The 24,401-nt window shown below is 37.0% G+C and overlaps 1 long non-coding RNA gene across 1 annotated transcript in view; it reads right to left on the bottom strand.

Annotated features, from left to right (window-relative positions):
• Positions 1–24,401, bottom strand: part of LOC107053527 — a 210,855-nt gene that overhangs the window by 13,561 nt on the left and 172,893 nt on the right. The gene's annotated exons all lie outside the window — the stretch shown is intronic.

Here is a 24,401-nt window from a genome sequence, read left to right as displayed (position 1 = left end):
CAAACTGTTTAAAAGCTGAGGTACACAAAAGAGCAGTAGCTCACATGGAACTGATAAAGTCATTCTTCCACACGCTGGCCATCTATGTACACAGTAAACTTGAACTGGGGAATCATGTGATTGCAAGTGCCTGGAGGGGCAGTTTTGTAGGAGAAAGAAGATTAGAAAAGCTCAAAATTAGGTGGGCAGTAGAATACACAGTTTATCATGTACGATACTAGAACCACTGAACACTTCCTCCCTCTTTCTGTCACAAATATACCTGCGCCCAATTCCACTTGATAGAATACTGAAGTTGAATATTACTGGAGACGAAACACAATATTCATGTCAGCTCAATTGGCGGCACAAGATGGGACCATCGTAGAACTACTATCCTCCGTTATTATTGTTGTAATATAATAAAAAAAGAAGAAGAAAAAAAGAGGAAGAAGGAAGCTAAGTGAAAAAGATTTACTTTTAAAAGGAATAATAACAAAATTAACCAATGGTAAATTCTCTGTATCACTTTGAGAATTTCCTACTTTCTTTCAGCTTTCAACATAAGATTTTTACGGTTCAGGAAAAATAGCTTAAAATACACATTGATCAAAGAGTTCTGTTGTCACTGTAAGCAATATTGCAATTTTCAATCACTGTAACAGCAGTAGGACCAGCACAATGAGAAGGTATTACAAAAAGAAGGATGCTCACTTGCCTCCAAAGGCCTAGGCTCACAGAAAGACTCCACAAAATAGGGATATCCAGCAAGAAATCCTTCCTCCACTGCAGTCAGCCCTTAAATGAGGTCTGGAAGCCAGGCTCCAACCCTTCTGTTCGCACAGGTGAATTACCTTCACCTATGCTACCAGGGCTGACTGGGTCTTTTCTCCAGAAGCTCAATCAGTGGTTCAGGCTGTGAATCAGCAGTTTCCATACAATCTTAAGCTGGAAATCCATAATGTTTTTGCACTAGGCAGGACCATAAACTTCTCACATACTCAAGCATTTACAACATAGTTCACTATTATTTTCATTCTTCTGATGATCAGTTCGAAATATCTGAAATTAATTATGTGGAGGACGATTTCTCAACTAGCCATTAAGAATGCTTATTAATCTGTCTCTCAAACTTTATTTAATACAGACTTAAAGTATTGGTTTCAACTGTCACCAGGGTGCCCATTCATTACCTACTTCACACGCAGAAAGAATTTTGTTTAATCACCACAATTTCTCTCTATCAAATCAATTTACATGAAGGCTGGGCAAGGGAGTAGAATGAAAAACTGAATCTAGCTGATGTTATTGATGAGGAAGACCTAATCCCCAAACTAAGCTTCATCAGTTATCCTGGCTTCCACTTTAGATTGCAGAAATTTGAACATTTTCATAACATTACTTCTATGCATGAAGCACCAATATATTTTACGATGTCTTTATCATTATAGACTCATTAACTACATGCAGTCTTTAATGTGACAAGTACCATGTCACTGGTTTATAGAAGACTATACAGTTTGGGAATAAGTACAATCTTGGAAGTGTCTAAACTTTCAAATTGCTAAGACTGTACAGCGATCTTTTCAATACTAATCAGAGGAAAACTGGTTAAGGACTCTACATTAAGCCTTCAGGCTCTTTCTTTAGAATTTACAGATCTAAAAATCATATTGATCTCATCTGAGACAAAGGTACCTAGAGTACCATCACACCAGCATTCAGTGGATTTTTTGCACCACATGAGTGTGCTAGAAGATGTTTAATGAAACCTTTTTAATGAAAGTAATTTCAGTTATTCACATGAAACATAAAGAATATAGATTGAATATGTGACTTGTGCACACTCAAAAGTGAGAAATTTGAAGGTTAGAAAAAAATAAGTGTCTTATTTTTGTAACATATATATTCCTTCTTAATTTAGGATGTAAGAAACACTGATAAATTACTTCAAGGGTAACTGTACGTCCACTATAGAATTTCATATACTATTTCATTTTCCACTACGAAGTATATTCAAGGTAAACTGCTTCTCTTAAGTAATACTAATTCTTAGAAATTTAAGATATAACTAGCTCTTGAGGTGCCTTTCGCTGAAATGTCTAATCATCCCCAAACATTTTTCTGGCTTCTAACACAAACTTATGTGTTTTCATTTATAGCGTATGCTGACTCTACCACTTTCATTGCCTTTTATATGGGATAATCATATTATATTCATCTTTTTTCATAAACATGCAATTGTGCATGGAAAACATAGTTGAGAGACTTTTTGTGTGTGTGTGTGTGTGTGTGTGTGGATGACAAATGAGAAGAAAAAAGAAAGAAAGAGATGCATGGCAAACCATACAAGTGCATTTAACTCTCAGAAACAAATGCAAAATACTGATAGCTTTTAAGGGAAATACATGTGATTTTACTGAGAATAGACAGAACAGATTATACTCAAAGAACAAGCCATGAACACATGAGAAGAGAGAAGTACTTATTTAGAAAGTTATAAAGAAAACTCAGGAGATGAGCACTTTTACAACTTCAAGCTTCGAGTATCCTAGGAGGTACTTATGTTTAAATACTACTGAGTGAATCACTAGATCAACTAACAGTTCATATTTTACACTATTTAAAAATATATTAAGGTCTCTAATCCTAAAATAGTCGGTTTTATTGACCTTATTGTAGCATGCATCAAACACAAGATTAGGATCTATTAGCAGTATTAAGGTAACAAAATTAAGTTAGAAGCATATGGAATAGCAATAGGTCTTTTGAGCTCTTGCAAATATTTTCCAGTCTTGACTGATTATATACTGATTTGCTCAGCAGGCCAAATTATTATTTCATTTTTAAACCTCATTTCTCATAATGAATATAAAGAAGAGAAGAAGAGCGTTTGAAGAGAATAAAGTTTTCCACTATATTAAAGACAGAGAAGTCAGCTATAACTAGTCTCATTTGTGAAATTTACAATGCCTATAATTCTACACTGTAATCCTCTTCAGTAAGAATTTGTGCATATCCTGCATGTTTGAATGACTGGTAGCACTGATACAAGCAAGAAAGACATTCAATACATGCTGTGGAGTACAGATATCTCTACAGCAAGATTTGTATCCCCGTCATACTTAAATTCAATGAGACAGGTTGAAAACCTTGAGATCAGAAGTACCGAATAACGGCATGTTTTCCTCTGGCTTCCTCCCTGGAGAGAGAGAACTTGGCACAGGCTGAGACTAAGACAGAGAGATTTAGTTTAAATTTTTGCATTAACAGACATTTTCAGGTCTAGTTACAAATTGAGTCCCTAACTCCCTCTTGTCACTGGCCCAGAGGACAAACCTGTCTTCACATATAGGTCTGGATAACCTGGCTGAAGTGATATCTCAAGAGTAGAAAAGATCTCTTCACATTAAAACAATGCCCAGTGTTTTATGTTTCTCTAATTTAGAGCAGGCATACTCTAACTTACCTGACTAGTAGAGCATGATTTAAAATTCAGGAGGGACTATTTGTGACTAACACTTAACACCTCAGCAAGTCATATATTTTGTGATTGGTCTTCATTGATAGCCAACACTCTTAAAATCTGATTCTATTTAATTATTATATAGAAATATATAAATAGTTATACCATTTATTTTGATTGCTATGCTCTTTCTTCCTTACTTATATTTTTCCCTCTTGAATAAAAGGCGTCTATAGGACAAAGACTTTCTTAAAGGTCATATATGCAGAAAACTTTTCTGCAGAGGTCATTAAAGAAGTTATATTTTAAATATCAGAACGAGAAGTATGAATACAGCCTAAGGAAAGGGTTCGTTTTTTTTGTTGCTGTTGTTTTTGTTTTCATTTTATGTTTTGTTTTTGTTTTTTGAGAAAAGGATCTTAAGAGTTTTTCACAGATGCTGTGGCTACGAATTCAGATGGAGATTCTGGAAGGAGAGGAAATTACTGGAGTTCGAGCTGCAGACTTACTGTCTTGGCAGAGCTCTAGAAGGGTAAGGGAACAGCCAGAGGCATTATATTGAGCACTGACAGATATGTGTGGGGTCTCAAACACAGGAAAAGCAGACTGTACTGTAACTCAAAAGTGAGGTGAATTTCAGCAGAGCCAGTTGCTCGCTAACATCCTCAATTAGATCCTTCAGAAGCAGCAGATTAATAAGTTTTCTAAAATAGACGGGAAATGCTTTAAACACATCTATTGAACTCAGTTTATGGTAAGGTTTGCTCATAGGATTGTGCCTCAGGAGAAGTTAGAGTTCTTTGAAAGCTGAGAGAGAATCTTTGTTTTCTTTATGCTTCCTCTGCCAAGAGTCAACAAAAGCTTAGCTAAAATGAAGCAGCCAAAATGCCATTCTGTGTGACTATGAGAGGTGAGGAGATTTGCACTTTGAATAGTAATGAGGTACAGACTCTATTCCTAACTGAAGTCTTCAGCCCTTCCCAAGATGTTTTTATTGCTCATAAACAACAAAAGACCCTGCATGTTTACATTAGCATTTTCAGAAGATATCAGTTAAGAAAAAAGCTATATAAGATTTATATACATTTTCTCCCAGTTTCTAAAGTCCTCCAAATATTTCCTGTTTAGTCTGTCTCCTGATGAATCTGAGATCATGTTAGTCCCTATTTGCTAACAGTGCTGTTGATTAAAGAAACAATATTACTGATTAAATTTAACTACAGCAGAATTTGCAGATTTTGATATTCCAGTCAGACCAGCTTTCTAAGTCAATTAGATTTGCAGGGCCAGATTTCTATTGGATCTCTTCTGTACAGTTGCTCTCAGGTGGCATTTGCTTAGATGTTAGATAAAAGTATCAGATTTTGAATTTGGTCTGCAACAAATTAGTTCCAGTTTAATTCCATCCCTTAATCCCATCCCAACCTTTTTCCCCTGCTAAAAAGTGGTGGAAGAGGTTATGTCAGGTGAATCTATTTCCTTTGATGGATGGATATCTGGGATGTACTTTGGCTCGCAGTCTGCTTTTGCACAGCAATAGCTGTAATAAATTAAATTCATGCTATATGCAATCTTGTCAAAAAGTTTAAAGAGGTCCTGTTGCCTCTCTTATTAAGTCCAACAATTATTAAAATGAATGATTACAAAGAATGGCATTACGCTTAAAAAGACAGTTTAAAGAAAAAATAAGTCAAATCCCTTAGATATATCCTCAATTTAAAAATGTTATTAGGCTCCTCTGTGCAAAATATCCATTCAAGACACTTTCATGTCCTGATCTTGAAATCTCTATGTAAAGTCAATTACCCCATCAACTCATAGGAGCTGACTAAAGGCCCCTCATTCATTGACTTAAATAAACTATAGGGATCCGATAAAACAAAGGATTGACCTGTCAGGAGCGGTTTGACAGAAACTCATCTTTCTCTTGCCATGTCAATTGAAGAGTTATTCTGTTTGTTACTTCCACAAACTTATCTGCTTAGTCTCAGATGCATCTGCTTAGTTTAGTCTTCTGTGACAGGATTCAGGCTGATACTGAAGCACAAAAGGTAATATGTCTGAATCTGTTTTTACACTTGCTATCTTGGATATCTTGGATCCCATTATTGTCAACAGATTACTGCTCAGAATTGTACTGCCCTGAAGATTTTAATTACCACTTAAATCATCTTCAACATGCATACACTTCTTTGGATTTCTTTGTTTGGTCAATACTCCTGGGTCCAATGTAAATACAAACAAATGGCACAATGCTCCTGCAGTACATACAGTAAACATCATAGGGGTGCTACAAAAACATGGATAAGAAAATCATAAATAAAAAAATATTCTTAAGAAACATTAATTATCACCTTGTATAGGCAGTGCTGCTACCCACTTTTCATTCCTACATACAGACAAAATACTGCCCACACTGAGGTTAGGATTAAGTATTCCAGTCCTATCATTGCCTTCATAAAGCAAAATTGCCACTGATTCTTTTATTTATTTATTAACAGAGTAGATTCACGCTAGCCTTTAGCTCCATTTATTTTACATCCTTTTTCATCCACCCAATACAGCTACTAATAGCTACACTGATGGCATGTTTTTTCATTCAAATGTTTAAATTTGAGTTTGTCCCTATTTTTAGGAGTTTCTTCCAAATATTAGTTACATCCACAAGACTTGATTTCTCCAGATCAATTTTAAAATATATTTCCACAGATTTTTCCTCATCACATTTGTAGCTTTTATTGCTTTACTTATAGCACTGGTTGTATTTGGATTTTTATGACAAAGATCAAATGGATAGAAACCAGAGTTGAATTGCTTTAATTTCAAAATGTTGTCATTGAGTTAATTTCTGTTCCAATTCACTTTTGAGGAAGAAGAGCACAACAGAACACAGTCAGTGTTGGATTTCAACTGCACTGAATGCAGAAGAAAATTGAGCTATCTGATAATTCCTAATTTTCACTTTAATTTTTGGTCATATACTTCCAGTATTTCAGTCCCTTTTAAATACCCTAATGAAAGCCCAAATGGATATAGTGTCAGTGGCTTCATCCCATGTCACTAGAAATAAAAGAAACCTTTTGCTAAATAACAAGTAAGCCTTTCTTACAATTGAGTGTTGTGAAATGCCACTGGAATTACTTCATCCATTTCTTGATAGGTTTTTTTCTTTCCCAAAGAGAGACTAATCTATGTGAAAATTTCTAAAAAGGCTTCAGACTTGTTTCTAAATTTTGTGCTAATATTACTTGTCATTGTCTTTAACTATTCAATATATGAATGCAACTGACTATGATTACACAATAGCATTCATTTATATTACTGCAGAATAAAGAATAGTTAAGGGAGAAAAAAACTCAAATAATCTTATAAATCATTGCGATAGAAGATGGCTTTAGTTAGAAATATCATCACAGTAACGATAAAAAAAAATTAAGACCATTTATAGAACCATTTACACATAATTTATTTGCCTTGGGGCAGATTTTCTTGGGCAATTAGCTCAATTATTGCATTGACAAATAACTAAATATGAGCCTGTAAACTGTGTTGAGATTTAAGCTCCTGTACAGGCAATTTGTTTATGTAGGCTCCTTGAAAAACTTTGAGATTTTGTCAACATTGCTTTTTGTCATACACAGCTGTCAGCACAAAACCAAGAAACCATGCATTTCTAGCATTCAATAAACAAGTATTCAGGGATATATGGAGGATATCGTGTCACGGGCACAAGAATCTTTAACAGAGAGCTGTAACGATTCTGCATTCAAGGTTAATGTTAGCTTTGCTATAACGGGGCCAAAGAAAGTAATTCTTATACCTACTTGAATATAAAACATATTCTCACTAACCAAATTCCAATAAATTAAATCAACAGAACCTGATTTTGCACATGTATGCTGGACTGTAAATCACTGGCCTACAACATTGAGAACTATGAACTAACTATGGGCTTATAAAACTCTTCCTAGTTTTACCTACCACCTGGGACTGCTAAATCCAGCACTGTGGATAACTGAACTGCTAAGACTTAAGCTGCTATGCACATCAGACTGCATTTCAGATGATGCCATGCCAGAGTGAAACAGAAGTAGAAAACCATACCATCAGAAGTCTCACAAATTTCTGGCGAACGTCTGGCTTTTTTAAAGACCTCATTTAATCACCTGCTTATAGTAACAAAGAATACACAAACACTCTGTTCTCATTATTGATCTTTTCATACATTTTTTAATATTATGTTGTTGCTCTGGAAGCAGCCCTCAAATCTAATGGATTTCCTTTCTGATCCCATAGTTGAGAACAGGGCAGAAATTTAAACACTGTAGAGTTATTTAAAGCTTAAAGTTGAAGAAGGTCCTTCAGAGAAACAGGCTTCAATCATAAACAAAACTAATGACAAAAATGCTAGTCCCTCATGTTGAGACAGCATAACCAGAGCAGAGATTGGCATGATTAAACTGCTGGGTACTGTATGCTTTAACTGTGTCCAGGCTCCTCGCTCTGACAAAGCCCATCAAATCTAAAATTGTATTTGTTCAAAGCCACTGGAAACTTTATTTAGATATTCCTGTACAGACTCAGTGAGATGTAAATGCCATGTGACCTGTTAAACCAGATCACAACATCCATTCTTCAGGAGAAATCACTGTCATATACTTCTGACTGAAACAATTCTGAGTGCTTAGGAATTGCTTGAACTTGTTCATCTGTGTCCCTCAGCATACTTTGAGGCAATGGCGTAAAAGAATGATGTCTTAACAGTGCTGACTTCATGGAAGGGAACAGCTGTTACCACTACAGAGTACCAACTTTGGACTCAGTGGTTGTTCTTGATATACACTGAAAAAATATAATGCTGTATTACTCTCATTAGACTTCATAGCCTTACAGCCTACTGTCGATTCTATGTGGCATTAGGATGATCCCTGTAACTGCATCCATAACCTGAAAAAAAAGATAATTTGATCCTCCTAACAACAAGTAAGGTTGGCTAGCAGCATTATTAAAAACTCCATGTGTCCTACTAGGACACATATGAAATGCTACTGAGACTGGCTGGCAGCTTTACAGTACATTATTCACTACTTTTATCGAGTATTATTTTCTTTAATCTGAAATAAATTTCATCCAGCTGAAACTTCCACATTTGTTGTCTGGAATAGAGTAATTTATATTAGAGTATGGAGTAGAGAAAGAGCAAGCAAACAAGATGACCTGCTTAGTGGATGAGAGAAAGGCTGTGGATGATATCACCTTGGACTCAAGCAAGGCATTCAATACTTTCTCCCACAGCCTTCTCCTGGAGAATCTGGCTACTCCTGAAATATATAGATGTACTGCTTGCTGGGTAAAAATCTGTCTGGATGGCTGTGCACAAAACGCTGATGTGAGTAAAGTTAAATCCACTTGAATCCTAGAATAGTGAGAAGGGACCTCAAAGACTATCTATTTCCAACCTCTCTGCTGTGGTCACCTGCAGGTTGCCACCTATCGGATCAGGTTGCCACCAGATAACAATTTGGCACTGAAATTAAAGACACCCTGTCTTTTTATCAATGTGTCACAGGATTGTCTTTATGCCCTAATCAAGTTTCAGCTTGGAAATTTTCCACTTCTCTTTTTTTTTTTTTTTTTTTAAATTGGGCACCACTCCTGTTCTTACTTGCTCAAGACCTTTGCTGTTTAAATTATTTCTGAACTGCTTCGAAATGCTTCATAAACAAATGATGTAAACGCAATGTATTGTTATTAAAACTGAATTATTAAATTATTAGCTGTTTATATTACTGAATTATTAACTGTTATTAAAAAGAATAGCTTCTACACCGGAGGACATTCAAAGTTCTTTGGTGTAAAAATAAAACAAACACACAATAAGCATGCCACATAGTAAGAGATCAGTGATTTCTGAATTACCTTTCAGGTTAAGGTACATTAAAACAAAACAACCTTCAACATTGTATGTCAGTTACTATTTTCCTATGGATTTCTTCGCACTGACAAAGCACACAGCAGAAAAATCAAGAACTACTGAGTAGTAACAGAAGCAAAAACAAGTGTATCAGTGGATGAAATGGAAAAACACCAGCTAACATTTACTAAATTCAAACTCAATTCTGCAATCATCTGTATCTAATTTTCAGTAGATCAAACTGTTGTTTACGATTTTAACAACAGCAAATTAGTATAGGTTCTCAACGAACAGGATTCTAATTTTGTAAACTAGACATCAGAGACTTCTCTGGTTGCAAAATAAATAAATCCTACTCTTTTCAAATCACTCTGTAATAATTCTGTATTTGTAAGGACCATTTCTTAAACAATGTCTCAATGTATCCATGGTTGTATATCACAATCAGCTTTGCATTATTTGATGAGTTAATATGTATTATTTTCTGTATACTTTGAACGATGAGCGAGTAATAGCGTGAGGATTCACAGGCAGCCAGACAAAAAGAACCCATCATTTTCAATGTAAATATACAGAAATGCAATATGTATACATGTATTTTGGACACCACTGAATTACAACTTCTTGGTAGTGCTTGAGAATGATCCTGCATTGTTACAACTTTGGGGTGCAGTTGAGTTTAGAATAACGTAATCCACAGAGAATGCCCAGGATAAAAGCATTAGCTCTGAAATCAAATGCTAGCTTTTCTGCTGTACTGTTGCATGAAACCTGCTATGCTAGACTCATCTCTTCCACATAGTTTATATCCTGGTAATATCCTCGAAGAGCTTCTACATTATATGTCAACAGTACAAATGAGTTGTACAGGCAACTTTCTTTCAATCAGAAGGTATGTCTGTCAGGACTATGAAGCACAATACCGAAGGCTCAGAGGCAGTCCAGGTTCAAGGCTTCTCCTTGGAACTTCTATTATGTTTGCTTAAGAATAGATATAGGCTGAGGGGTCTACTCTAGTTCTGCTTTTGGAGGTCAGAAACACTATTCTCCTTTCATCTGCAAGGGCAAACCAGAAAGGGATGCTGGGAAAGAGCAGGGCAAAAATAATTTCTTGGTAGTAAGAAAACCAGAATGTATTGTTTTAAGTAGGTTGCAAATCTGTTTTCATAAAAAGAATATTTAAAAAAAACTAAAGAACAAACATAATCAATTAAAATATTGCCTATTAAAAGAGTTCACAAAGTGTAATAGAATATTACTAAATGACTCGAAAGAGGTTTTTAACCAGCCCATAACAGAATGTAATCTCTTATGAAGGTCTGTATGTTGATTTGTATCATGACTCATAGGTTTTAGCTGTTTTCTGGAGATCTCTATCATCCACATATTATCTAGTAGGTCAAATCACATAACACAGGTCCCCACTTGTAATCATACTCTGAACAGATGAACATTACTCCCTATCTTCAGGATATGTCAGTGACCTTATCATGCCCTGATGCTATATTGAAACACCATGGAGTAGGGTCTGCAGGACTGTACAGCACAGTAGTTCTCTCTCAACAAAACTTCTGTCACTGTAGGATTATACCTAAAATACACTATTTCTTTGGGCAATGGAGAAGAAAATAAACACGTACAAATAGAACAAGAAAACTCATTCTTGTTTTGACTATGTTCTGTGATTGAAAACCAATTTTAACTTAGACATTCAGCACACAAGATTATGCTGGTTATGCCTGTATGCAAATACATCCACGTAAAACAAGCTATCTTGCCCTCCTAGGCTCCTTCAGTTTTCATCATATAGATAAGCTTTGCAGTGATTGTTTCTGTGTTTATATGCATTCCAATCTATTATTCATATTCTGAACAGCCACAAGTTTCACCCATGTGAACAGGCTATTGAAACCTGCAAGAATGACTACAGGTGGAAATCCAAAGCAACAGCTCTCATCACTGTAAGACTGAACGGCTGCTACTGCCACCCTCTCACACTCTGAGGGACTACCAAAAAGTCAGTGATTTAGCAAGACAGAATAGAGTCATATCAAAAAGAGGAACACTGCAGGAGCTGACTGTGTACAGCTCAAGCTTGGAGTTTTACTGCAAATGGTTACCAATCGTAAATGAAGATATGTTTTCCACTAGTGGCAGACCTGTCAGGAAGGGTTTGACAGAAACAGTAAGATCACAGAAAAACTATTTTATTCTCTCCCTATCCCTTCTGAATGATGGGATTGCAATGCAGTTTGAAATGTTACAAGCTTCTTACTGTTCATGGTACAGGAGAACAGGAGTGCTTTAACACCACATACAATTTTCTTTTGACTAGAAAGGATCATGCATCTTTCTGTAAACATCCACTGCTCCTGATATGTTGTCCTACACATACAACGTCACTCTACTATTAATGAAAACTTGTCACATGAGCTCTGCATCTCTCAAGTCATTACTAGCTAGTGAAATATCCTTCATTTTAAGGAGGAGAGGAAGGACTCTACTATAATATTCAAAGACCACACACACATTTAATGTGGAGATGTCTAGACATAGAGTTCTGATTATTTTAGAGAAAAAAAAAGATCTACCAGTTCTAGTAGAAGACAGAAGGAATTGTATAAGCTTTGAGTTCAGTTACACCTCTTTTATGTGAAAAATAATAGCATGGTAATGATAGTTATAGTAATATAAGTTATAGATAGTTATAGTAATGGTATAGAATCATAGAATGGCTTGGGTTGGAAGGGACCTGAAGAAGCATCAAGTTAAAACTCCCCTGCCACAGGCAGGGTTGTTAGCCACTAGATCAAGTACTAAATCAGATTGCTCAGAGCTCCATCCAACCTAGCCTTAAATACCTCCAGGGATGGGGCATTCATAACCTGTCAAAGCAACGTGTTCCAGCACCTCACTGCTCTCTCAGTAAAAACTGCCACCAGCATCTAATCTAAACCTCCCTTCCTTTAGTTTAAAATCATTCCCCCTTGTCCTATATACCTGCATAAGAAGTTGATTTCCCTCATGTTTATAAATTCCCCTTAAACGTTAAACGGCCACAATGAAGTCTCCCCACAGCCTTCTCTCTTCCAGGCTGAACAACCCCAGATCCTTCAACCTATCTCCATAGGAGAGGTGTTCCAGAAGAGAGGTCTTCCCCATGGCCCTCCTCTGGATCATCTCCAAAAGCTCCACCTCTTTCCTGTGTTGGGTGCCCCAGACTTCAATGCACCACTCCAGCTGGGGCGTCATGAGGGCAGAACAGAGGGGAACAATCACCTCTCTGATCCTGCTGGCCACCCTTTTTCTGCTGGAACCCAGATTACCACCAGCCTTAACATGAACTGCTCGTTCATGTTAAGTTTTTCATCAGCCAGAACCCTAAAGTCCCTCTGGATAGCATCTCTTCCTTCTGCTCAGCTTAATAATTCACCTTTATTTCCAAAAAATGTGTTTCGAGGACTTGCCCTGAAGGTGCAAACTTTGTCTGACCTTGAAACCATCAGTTTTCTCAGTGGCAAAAATTCTTTTTACAGCCAATACCGTAACAAACTTAAAAACTTGTGGTTTTATGGGGAGAAGCTAAGCTTTCTGCTTAGATGATATCACTGGCCTACCTGATCACATCCTCGAAATACCCATCTCATGGGTGAAGGATCACATTAAGATCCAAAGATAGTTTTCTCTCTTATACCTTCCCAGTCTGTGACTGAGTCTTGTAGCCCACCAGTTCCAAGCACACAGAGCCAATGGTTTTGATTAAAATCAGTATATAATATCTGTTAAATACCTCACCAGCTCAGTAGAAATGTTTCAGATTATTTACGTACCAGAAGTCACAGAATTTCATACTGAAAAACTTAAATACAATGTTAAAGTATTCAAGATCAAATAGGGCTCTTATTCTGACTATATGTTGCAAAGTTATCTGTAGTGCTAATCTTTTGTAGATCATATTGTCTGTTCTCCAGGCTAGTAAGATAGAAAGCCCATTTACCTTTCAGGAAGGTGGTAAAATGAAGTACCAAACACAAAGGAGGAAACTCGGTAAAGAAGTGAGGAGAAGAGGGGTAAAAAATAATTAAAAAAACATTTTTTGTTGTGGTACAATAACATCTTCCACTTCAGTATCTCATAGCATTTCAGAAGCACTATAATTAAGCTCTCCACATCCCCATGCTGTACAAAAGACTTTTAATGCTGTCTTAACAAGAGAAGAGAAATAAAAAAAAGATGTGCAGGTAAATGTGTGTGAGAGAAGAAGATAAGCTTGTGTTTGCTCATTCAATTCATAATGAGAAGAAAATTATGTACAGTTTAATTACTGGTTTTATTTAAAGCTTCCTTAAAGAACAATCTTTCTCCTTCCTACCCCAACTATGGAGCAGACACATACCAAAGTTGAAGAACAGTATGGCAGGTTAATTTAATGAGTGTCTCCTTCGCTGCAGCTTTCAGCATTTGATATATGTTTCTATGTTTTCATCCTCTGTTGTCTCCTGATTCAGTACTTCTATTTACCTTTCTTGACATACTTTAATTCTCTTCAGTGTGCTGATTACTTTTTTGTTATGATTGTGTGAACTGATCTCAGCAGAGAGAGGAGGAAAAGAAAGAGACAGGATGCGCTGTGTCAATTGAAGAGTAAGAAATTTAACATGAGACTCTTTATGCCAGACAAAATGTAATCAGTGAGCTAAATGAAAGGTACTTGAGAAACAACAGCACTTCATACAGCTATGAAATTACTTGAAATTAAAGTATAAACTAAAAAGATCTTGGTGTCTTAAAGAACAGACTGTCCTTTCTTCTCCTCTGCTGTCTCAATGGTCTACTATGAATTCTCCTCAGCAGGGAAGATTTTCATACCAGAACACTGTAACTTTTATTTGGTTCTTTAGCTAGGTAGAGGGCTGGACACCTACAGCCAGGATTCTTCAAATTAATAATTCAAGGAAAACAAAAATGACAGTGTCTATCTTTGTGTTCCACAGGTTAAATGACTATCAGTAGCATCAGGAAGTAACTCCCACCAAACAGCAGGAGCTCAGTCGAAAAATATCCCGCAGTTTTTCAAGGAGAGGTTTTGGATACCCTTTATTTCTCTGAAACTACTTTTAAAATTTCCTGTCTTGTATGACTACTTCAGGGATTCTGAAGATGTCTTTGTGCATCCATGTGCATTAATCATTTAAAAGACAAGACTCAACCCAAGGAGAGGAGCTGTCTGCACTATGAGAGCCTGCTCTGGGCCCACAGTGAAGTCCTTTCACTGTTGTAATGCAAAGAAACATTTTGAAATAGCAAGAGCAGCAACAATATAAAGTTAGCAGAATTCATTTCAAAATTTTAAAACTGCCTCAGAAACATGATTCAGTTGTCACTGGCCTTTAGATGTAATACCAATCTTTGTATTCAGTGCCAACATAAGAGTTCTCTAAGCACCTTAAAAAGCCTCTCCTAGGCATATCACACTTATTTTAAGCAATATTACAATTGTCACTCCTATGGGGAAAAACTAATGAAAATCAGAAAATCCAAAAGCCACCAACATGCTGTATGTTCCATATCTGTCTCCTTATATATTATTTTGAAAGAGCAAGTATATCTGAAAAGACAGAAACAAACAGCAACATTTACTCATTGTATTCAAGCAAAAGATCAACTTTGTGAATGCTGGTTTCTCTTCAGAAAATATATGCCTCCAAATATGCTGAATAAATCCAAAGTCTGCTCCTCCTCTCACTGATTTCATGGTAAGCCATGATTCACCAGTGAAGTCCATTATGCTGGTTCAAAAAGAGAATAGTACCCTAGTCCCTTCTATTCTGACAGGTTTTATACCTCTGCATGCAACTAGGAAGTTCAATGAATTTGTTCTCCATTAAGAGTCCTACGATAGAAATTCCTACCTTTCCTTTAGATGGATGTGTCAAAAGATAACTAAACCCCTTAGCTAACAGAGATATCCTTGTGACCAGTAAAAATGAAGCTGTTATACTGCCAAGCTATTTTATCTCCAAATCATTTCTTCTTCGGTTCACTCCTCATTTGTAATCCAGTCATCTACTCAACAACCTAGCATTTTCTCTGCAAATATAGACAAGAAGTACCATGTCAGTAATAGAGAAGTTCTCATTTGCATGATGAATGACAACCTTATCAAGCTCTTAAAAGCGCTATCTGATCCATTCAAGCAGAGTCTCTGCATTTGAAGTAGCAGCCAGGTGCCTTGAGAAAGGAAGGCCTAAAACTGCCAAATGATTTACTGCAGCAAATATAGGTGAAGAAGAAAACTAAACACAGTTGTTTACTAAATTTAGCTAAGTCTGAATGCAGCTGGAATGTGGATGAAGGACAGAAGTGTCTAAGGGAATGGGAGCAATTTTTTTTTTCACCTCCTACTGAGGATGCAATAAACAGAGGGGCTGTAACACAATCTGAAAATACACAGAAAGATTTAACTTGCTTCTAGTTTGACACAAACAAATGAGAGCAACCAAACAACTTCTATCTGGATTCTACACTACTTTTTCTATAAATAGGCTCATTTTGATGCTACACATAGTAACACATAATAGCATCCTGAGAGCTCAAAGTTATTTGACAGGTGAGGTTTACTATAAGTTGGACAACAGCAGGCAGCTCTGTCCCTCACCTTCCTTCAAAATGCAAATAATGAAACACACGTTCGGTCTATTCTATATTACCTGAACACAGGCAATTCTTGATTTGACAGAGGTCAATACACAATCTCACTTTGCTTAATGCTGAATTTACAAGATTTATAAGGCACTGTAAAAAGAACATGCAAGGTTCATAAAATACAGAGAAGAAACAGCATGTTAACAAATTAGCTTCAGTCTTTTATTCCAACTTGCTCTTAGCAGCAGTGAATACAGGACTGCCTGTGTTCAAAGCCATAATCTGCAGGTGGATTCAGTTCACAAAACTATCAAATGTTCTAATTTCATTAGAAAAATGGAAAAACAGAATCACAGAATAAATTTCATATTTCCCAGAATATATTGTTTTGTCATCTGAAATCCAGGAAGAAAATTCTCTAACTCCCATGTGCTGTTCCAAAGTAGCATTCCTTTATTCCTAAATTACATACTGGGTGATGTGACTAGCAAGCACACCCTCACAGAGTTCAGGTTCTACATTTGAACAGTGAAGACGTGTATGCAGTACATTGGCATTACTTTTCAAGGACTCACAAATATATGGCAATGTCCCTTTGAGCATTCTCAGTGGTATCGAGGGTGGTCAAGTGCCCACCTACTTATTCTCCAATTTTTACCATCAGCTTCATAACTGAGGCCTTTGACTCACTTTCATCCACTCTGGAAAATTTCCATTGCTTATTAGGCCCCAGTGAGCAACTTTCTACAACAATATATGTGGAATCCAAGGAAAACATCCTTGCACCATTTAAGGCAAAAGATAAAAGTATTCTATTATGTTCCCAGTGCAAGATTACTGAGGAAAACAAGACTATTCATCCACTAAAGTTGAAATAAAGTTTTAGAATTATCACTCATGGATTGCTAAACTATTATATTAGTTCTTACACTAATATACTAGTGCCTCTTTCTAAACAAACCTATATCAGTTTACACCAATGATGTTTCTTTAAAAAGGTCACTCTGTTCATTGCATGCAAAGGTTGTTATTTTAGGAAATAATACCTTGTCAGGTATTCTGCTACATTCTTCAACAGGCAGTAGTAAGTTCACCTCTGACAGCATACAACTCAAAGCATAGTACTGATATGTTATTAAATGTTATTTCCACAATATTGCAGATGTGGAAGTGACAAACTCAATTATGTAAATGCAGTGGAAGAGATGATAGAGAACAAAAATATGATAGAGCACAAAAGCTAAAAGAAAGCACGTCTATATCATCCCAGGTATTTTAAAAATACACACGTAGAAGAAACAGCTTAAACTGTTTACTTCACAAACAGAGAGAACGTATAGGTTATTCAAAAAGTAATGCCTCCTATTTGTTTCCATAGACATTACAACAGCACAGTAACACTGTTTGATATCTCAAATTCTCAGCTACAGAAAAAAATATTTTTCAGCATAATCACTGTCATTAGCTGATTTGCACAAATAAAGTGATTGAGATGCTCCTTGTTTCATAGTGTGATAGCTGTGCATGGCTACCCAGAATGTGGCTTGTGTTTCAGCAGTGGTGGCACTGGTACAAAAGAGACCACCCACTTACTCACTGCACTCATATCCACTGTTTGGTCTCCATAAACATTCAGCAAGTGTCAATGAATGTCAATTAGAGACATTTTCTCTGCACAGAGGAATTCACTGACATGTATCTATGCTTCATAGGCATTTCCACGTCAGACATCATTCTATAAGAGTGCTCCTCTGCTGCCATCTGTCCCACAGTAACAATACATCATGGAATATCGGTGAGAAGGTTCAACCATTGCCATACTACCAACATCCACCTCTGATGTTAGCGGCCAACATAAAAAACTAACAGGTATTAATTTCAAGCAGTCCTTGTATTATTATTACTGACACAGAAGACCTGTTATCTCTTCTGGGAGCTATCTATAACATTATCAGTGGATACCATTCAATCAGCAAATACCCAAATAGTTACAGTCATATTACACTGATTCTCATCCTCCTCTAGAATTCCTACTATCTTAGCAGCCCACAATAGATTGATCTCTCACCTTTTCCAACCTACACTGAAGGGATCTTGACTTCTACCCTCAGTTTCCTTCTTCCCACTCACACCTTCTCCAAGCCTTTTAGATTTGGCTTTCATGGAAGTTATTCATTGTATCAGCAACTCCCCTTTAATCAGAGCACTGCTTCCATTTGAACTAGCTGGTTAAATGACTGAGGATACATTAAGAGAATTATTTCAAGCTCTCGCCCCTTTCACCGATCTGGCCCTAAAGCAACACAGCAAGTAATAAATTTGAAATGCTTCTCAACATTGGGAAGGAAGCAGACTGCACTTTACAACTAGCAATTAGCCTTAAGACTTAGGGTACTTTTCTCGCTACAACTGAACTTCCTTTATTTCTCTCTCTCTTTTTTTTTTTTTTTTTTTTAGGAATTAAAAATACTAGCCTTGCCCACCTTGCCCAGAGGTCAAGGCTAGCAGAGGCCCAGAGGCCCTGCTAGCTTATTTTCATATTTGGTCCCTTGGTTTATAGCAGCTCAACATGTGATGATAATCAGTAATATTTTCTATCACTTCCGTGGTGGAACATTCTGGGAAATTATGATTCTCCACATACAACTATTGGTTAGATACATTGTCATCACCACATACCTGTCATCTCCACCAGGTTTTACACCACTCTGGGAAACACAGACAGGTAGGACAGGGACTTAGATTTTGAGAAACAAATTACCCTATTAGTTAAGGGTACACTGTATCTATGTTGTGGCTATGCATTACAGCAATAGCAGTTGGAACTACTAGAAGTGAATTTTGCTGCTTAACCCTATGACATGAGTGAATTTGTTCTCAAAACAAAATGATGCAGAAAGAATCACATACCAACTTCTTGTCTCTTCAGTAAAGCATGTTGTGAGAGAAACTTAGATGATTTCACTGGCTTCCTTATCAGCATTTCAATTTGTTACTTTCTCACCCTTTTCTTCTCCTTTTTACTAGAATTTGCTCTGCACTGTTATCCAGCTCACTATTCTTCTATCAGCCTTCTCACTTCCACTTGCCCAAAATTCTTTTTCTCTCCTGGGTCTATGCAGGTGAGAAGAGTTGTTTCATCTCTGTCAGCTTCATCTTGTAGTACTTTGTTCTCCTCTGTTTCTTTTTCCAGCTCAATTCATATGCTTTGTGATACAGCTTTTATCAGCTTCACACTTGGTATTGCTATTGCTTGTTCCGATCAACTGTTTATGTCATCAAGTACAGCATGTGCTCTTGGCAGAACATCTGTAATTACTAGACAGTTTCTCATCTAAAAATGTAGGGTGTTAACAACACTGATATAATTGAACTGAGCTATATATATGGACTTTTTTTTCCTGTTACAAAGACCCTAAGGAAACACGGCCCTCTACAGTACTCTGAAAGGATAGGTGAGGATTTCTTGCAAGGTTCAGCAAGCTGTAGATCAGGAGTAATAAGCCAAAGACTTCTAATTTCGCTTTTTCTGGAGGAAAAGCTGTCAATTTAATGAGACAGAGGAGCACCTGATTGGGCATCATGATTAGCACTTTGCTGCATAAGAAAGGCAACTTTTCTTGAAAAGCAACTGCTACATCAGGTTGCATTCTCATTTGTCAGTTACATACTTCAAGGAATATTGCTCAGACTACTTTTAAAAAACAAATTGTTGCTAAGGGAACATACAAATGCTTCCCTCTAATCACACTGAAAGCTGATAGCAATGGTCTCTTCTGTCCAAGAATTGGCCTCTTATTTCTCGGCTGATAGTGATCTTCCTGTTTTACTTTACTACAGAATAGGCAGTAGAAATTAGTAACTGGCGAATGCATCTTAACTGAGAGCTGAAGATACCATAGAGAAAATAAAGTTAAAAACACACACAAAGACAAATCTAGAGTCACTAGCCTTCAAAATAGTGTCAGAAGCAGCAGTCTCTCATTAAAAGATTTTATCCAAGTTAGCCTTAGTAAAACCAAAAGAGATTAGCATCCTAAAACGCGACCAAAAATGTTAGGAAGCTTGAGGTGTTGTTGGCCAACAACACAGGTGAATTCAAACACATCAGGACTGCCATCAAGAGTTACAGTGCATCTAGGAATAGGTCATATTTATCTGTATATATACACACACCTGAAATGAGTAACTGCTTTGACTACCTAAAGTGACCATGCACAGTAATGAGATCCTGGCATTTGGTTGACAGTAAAACCCACATACATGATGTAGTGTTATCACTGGATCACTTGTTTTAAAGAATAGAAAGAATTTGTCAGACAAAGGTGGCAACTCTGAGGTTGTCTCAGGTGGAAACTATGCATATCCCTCCTAAGAAAGATACAAAAATATATTTATAGACTATAGGTGTTTAACAGACCCTAATCATAAATAACAAAGTAACTTAAAATTCTAGTGAGAAAGGTACAATTGATTATTTACAGCATAGAGGGTAGGTTTCATCCATCGAACATTTCAACACATTCATCCAGGTCGTGCTCCCATTGAGTCACAAGGTTCAGAGTAGATGATCCTTACTTTCTAAATTCTTTCCCAGAGAAATCTAGGTGCAGCAGAATCAAGCCCTAGTCCCAGATTCAAGCAACAGTTTACATGTAGGGAATTATAAGCATATAGTTAAAAACAATCTTAAATCTTATCTGATCAGTCATTTACTGAGGATCAATATCAGGAAAGAGTCAACATCAATGTGTAAGAGATCTCTGCAGCAAACATAATCCCAAGATGCATTACTACTAAAGACTATATCCTGTCACACAGCCAACTGCCATACAGGAAAACAAACAAAAAAAAAAATCAAGAGGCTGGTGGAGTGCTCACTGTTTAGGAGGAAAGATAGGTAACTCGTGGTGGTAGTTCTGGGGCATGCTAAACTGGCCCTTAGCTGTCCAATGAGGTGTCTGCTACCAGAACTTTGAACACTCAGTTTGAGACTATAGTGTTCTTTCAGACCTTGAAAGGTCTTAGCCTTGAGGGAGGCTGTGGGCACCTCACTGTCTGCATAAGTGAGGTCTTGTGCATAATAGTAAGCCTGAAGGAGAAAGGAGGTGGTGAGGAAGGGAGGCGACAGTTCATGAGAGGCCTTATATTCCTTTCCATTATCTATCACTTAAAATATTGCTGACAGACCTTTCTCCTTCCTCTGCCCTACCACAGTTCAGTTAAATTAGGAGTATTCTTAGTGAAGACCTGCTGCATTGGTGACAATTATTAACGTCATTCTGGATTACATCCTTCAAAAATACGACAATGCTAAACTCTTACAGAGAATTTATCATAGTGACAGAGGAATTGTTCTGGGAGAAAAAAAGAAAATGAGTGCCTAAGAACACTCAGAAGAGGTGATTCACTTTGTTTTTGACTTGTTTTGTCATCACTCTTAAAGTATAGCATTAGCATCAGGGCACACAAGTGCTTTTTAGGGAGTATTATTAAGGTTTGCTGAATTGCTTTTCTAAATTCTTCTCCATATTCACGATTTAGTCTGATCCAGCTCACAGGTTAGCAGCAAGTTTTCTTTTGTTGCTATCTAGCTGGAGGTTCCTCAGATGCTTTCAGCTCTGAGAAAGCTCCCACATGACTTTAAAGCTTTCACATCTGTCATTAATTGCAATTGATTAGCTTTCTTCTTCTGATCCATTCCTGATCAGCTCCATTACCTCTTCCTTTCCTCTTACGCAAATACTTCCTTCCCCCCATATCTCTATTAGAAATCACAAGTGGCAAGTGTGGGAATAAATAACTTCCTTGATGAACTCTTAAGGTTTTCCATTATTAATTGAAGCCCCTGGCCTTTTGGAAATCTTCCCACCTCCTTTTTCACCAGTCTCCCAATCCTTAGGTTCCCAGTAATCATTCCATTACCTATCCTAAAACTGGTAATATACAGTAATATTATTTATCATCATCTTCCTCCCCACAGTCCTCTTCTCACTAACTCCCTTTGTCTTTTTCAGTCACAGTGGTTGTGAGTTCTCCCTCTTTCACATTTTATGCTCCTGTCTATATCTCTAACTGGTTACAGATTATTAGATTCAAGAAGCTTCAGATCACAAGAAACTTAGAATTCTGTTCATTGCTACCTGCAGAAACAAGGTTTATGTATATAGACATGTATGTATGTGTGTACATACGTGTATATATATACACACACTTGAATACCTCAGCATTAGCTACTGTGTTTCAGGGCAATGGTCACCCAAGATATTATCATGAAGTTAGCCCCACAGTTTTCCCTTTGTTGTTAGAAGGGCATCTCTAGTGTTCTACAACTCATTATTCCAATTTCTAAATATCATAGGGATAGGGAACCTGGCTTTTGTTCAAGTTGGATTAAATACTTCTTGCTTAAAATTACCCATTTGAATTCCCAGCAGATAAAGGAAATCCTCATTCCTTCCTTGCACTAGACTTAATCTGTATAAAATAACTACCCACATACTACTGAAATTCTGGAACATTATATTGTTGTTGTACTTGCCTCAGAAATGACAAAATTCAGGCCCAGGAGAGGCTGTTATTTCAGAGGAAAATGAACTGTTGATCACATTCATCACACTGCAAACTAGTTTCATTTTAATTGTCACCCCTCTGCTGCTTTTACTGAGGAAGGAGTCCCCCCTGGGGCTGCTCATAACAGCATTCCTCAGAAGTAGAATGGAGAGCAGAGTCAGGCCTTTTGTTAGGCTATAGAGTAGATCTACTCAGTATAATTTCTCAAGATGAGAAGCTCTAGACAGATGTCAGTAATAACAGTGATGACAATTCAGCAGTTTATGCTAGCAATATACTCAGTAGTGAATGCCAATTGTTACCAACATTTAAAATTGCAGTGACAAAAACCACTGACAACATTCCTTTTCTTGGCTTCTTTTCATTTCAAATGCCATGCAAGAAATGCAGAAATGGCTTTGTTAGAGGAGAAAAGGTTTAAAGTGCACAAAGCAGGTACAAGGAGATTCTAGCTTTATCTTTGCTTGTTCACTCTAAACTTGCTCAAGCAAAACACCACAGTCAGAGTGCTCTGCCTTATGACTGCAGACTGCCTTATAATGCTTAAGGGTCTCCAGTTTACTTCAATCCTTAGCCTATGCACACATGAAGTTGCAATCATTCTCTCAGAGCTCCCATTGAGCGTGCCAACTTGCTCTGCAGCAAGTTTTTTAAACTTCATTGACATCTTACTGTTTATTGTTTAAGCTAGAATCACAGATTTTTTTTTTTTTTTAACTCCTGAAACCCACGTGAGCCTTATGAATCTGAGGACACCAGGCACCAATCAACCTGAAAGTCCAGAACTTCAGGTTAACTATTACTAGGAGAAGCTGTCAGGCCAATTATATTCAGGAAATACTAATACACCCACAATGGATCACATTTATGGTGAATTTTATGCCTTATGAGTACTAAAAAAAAAAAACACCTAAGTTTAGCTACAAGAAAATTACTGCTTTCTTGATAGTTAAAGGACAGCAATGGTAGTCACTACCCACAAACAGAAGATTGTACAGGGAAGATCCCATCACAAGTCCTTCACTTGAGCGTTCCAGATTCATGCTAAATCCTTGCTATCTAGACTCTAAAGTAAACTAAAATCTTAATTTTGATTGCTATTCTGCATATGCTTCCTCTCATTCAGTGTACTTTTAGTAAATCAATTTCCTTAATCTTATCCCCTTTCAAAAATGCAGCAAAGAGGAACATACTTTGTCCCCCCCACACCCTAAAGGATCTTTATCTTTGTTAAAACAACCTTACACTGTCCCCCTTAATAACTTAAGATTTGTTTTGTTGTGCCTTGCAGGGCCTCTGTATCCCCAGAATCCTGGGGCAATGGCAATGCTGAGCTGGCACACTAGCAGAAATGTCATTTTTTAATTATGTGGTTCTGAGGGGAATCTATTATCTACCACTGAGATGTTGAAATCAGATGATTTATCTCCAAGGCAGCTCTGTCTAGAATCTAGAATATATATCTCTTGTCACTGCAGGAAAGAGAATGAAAGGATGTTTTTATTTCTGGCGCCTTATATTTATAAATTTATTCTTTTAAGCTTTGCAAGCAGACACCTGAGTGTGGGGAGCAGAGCTGCAGGGTGCGGAAAAGTCAAGTTCTACTGCTTCTCTGTATTCTACTGATTTCCCCAGAAAACCATCCAAAGTCAGAATGGACCTAGCTTCCCTTTAGTCACACATCCTCAAGAGCTCATGTGCCATCAGTAACGAGCTTAGGTATTAGCATCGCACTGCAGACTCAGAGCCTCTAAGTGCTGAGAGTACTGTGAAAGTGAATAGCAGCAACAAATTGGCCTGGCAACCTGTTTATCTTAATTACCA

Source organism: Gallus gallus, chromosome 5 (assembly GCF_016699485.2).
Source record: "Gallus gallus isolate bGalGal1 chromosome 5, bGalGal1.mat.broiler.GRCg7b, whole genome shotgun sequence".
Taxonomy (NCBI): domain Eukaryota; kingdom Metazoa; phylum Chordata; class Aves; order Galliformes; family Phasianidae; genus Gallus; species Gallus gallus.
The sequence above is the reverse complement of the archived record's forward strand: the minus strand, read 5'-3'. Positions and strand labels throughout refer to the sequence as shown.